Source organism: Triturus cristatus, chromosome 6 (genome assembly GCF_964204655.1).
Source record: "Triturus cristatus chromosome 6, aTriCri1.1, whole genome shotgun sequence".
NCBI lineage: Eukaryota > Metazoa > Chordata > Amphibia > Caudata > Salamandridae > Triturus > Triturus cristatus.
Window position 1 is genome coordinate 88,823,790 of NC_140589.1, and position 1,772 is coordinate 88,825,561.

Below are 1,772 nucleotides of genomic sequence, written 5' to 3' on the forward strand. Positions count from 1 at the left end.
GGAAAGTAACAGTCTATTGTCAATAGGTGGCTTTTGGGTTCTCAGATTGAAACATTTCATCCGTGTTCAGGGACGTTGGCATCTCGCCCAGAGTATTCTTCATGGTCCTGGTTCATAGGTTTAGGGAGAGGACACAAAGAAATCAGTTCAGGCCTTTTCTCCATTTTTCAACTAAGGAAGTCATGTACTTTAGTAAGGATTCAGTCGGCAGCCATCTTTTAGTAGGCCAAAATGGTCAACTTTAATAAAGAAACACAGGAAACGTAATTAATACATAGAAATGAATTAAACAGTGTTATTCCCTTACTAATACCCTTATGTGTATGTATTTATCTAGCCATAACCAACATTTAAAGCCGTAAATGCAGGTTTATTTAAGCGCAAATCACATTAACACTTGCCTAAGCAACATTTATCGTTTTAATATGCGTACAAACTTAGTTCACTTATTATTTTAGCCATGCTAATGCATTCCCACGTATATTCTCTTGAATAATATGGTTGATTAGTTCATCACAGCACACAGTTAATCATTAAAATGAATTATTGAATTATTTTAATAAAGACTTATATAAATGGATTGGGTATATTAAATCAAAATTATTTTACCCGCTCCAGCAATCCCCCCTTTGGTGATTTCATCACCACCAACCCACCAAATTTCAATTTTTCCCCCTTTACAGAAATTTGAAATGTCTTTTTGCTTAATTAAAATTCTGTTTCTCTTTCATCTTCTTTCTTGGTATTGTCATACATTCTTTCTTTCCATTCTTCCATTTCTTTTTCATTGAGATCTTTTTCTGATTTCCTTTCCCTCTTTTTGTAAATTTCTCGTTTGACTCTCTTTTTATTTCTCCTATATCTACAACACATACATCCTAGTCTAAGTAATAGTAACACGAAAATCACACAGGTTAATGGGAATAATATTTTCCCTATTATGGTACTACCTAATTTTCCCAAGAAAGCTTTTATAGCAGCCATCTTGTTACTAATTCTAGTCCAGATACTTTCAACCTCCAGTGGTTTTATTTCATCATGCAAATCAGTAATATTCTTTATATATACTTTTAGGTCTCTGCTTTCGTCAGGAATGTAAGTGCAACAACGTTGAACTTTCAGCATTCCACAGACTCCACCCTCTTTTGCCAATAAGATATCAAGGGCAAGTCGATTTTGCATAATCATAGCACGCATGGCAACCATTTCAGTGTTTACCAATAGAAATCCTCCAGCTGTGCTTGTTGACAAACGATCCACTATGGTGGACAGCTTCCGGATATTATTTGCATTCAAAGATATTCCCACTGCTGGTATCAAGGCTCCAAAAATATCACCTACAATTTGTAACCAAGTTTCTCTTCTGCTACGCATTAGTAGGTTATTTGGTTGACTGTTTTCTACTCTATCCATGTGAAAGTTCTTTGGAAAGACCAGGCCTACATAACATGTGCCATACCAATGGTCAGGCAACCTGTAATAAGCCTTGTTCCCACAAATATAATACAATCCAGGAAAAACTGGGTCTTCTCCACCTCTAAATCCCCATCCAGATGCAATGAAATATGTATCATGACACTCACTTGTCCCTATGTAAATATAATCATATTGGGATCTTTCCATTGTGATACATAATTTGCCTTTCTGAGGTGTGTCTATAGCAATTGTTGGTTTAACATCACCTTTCATGTCTTTGTTCCCATCTATTGTCCAAATGTTTTCCCCTTCTTTATGTCCTTCTGCATTCTTGTGTATTTTCAACCTCCTCTCCT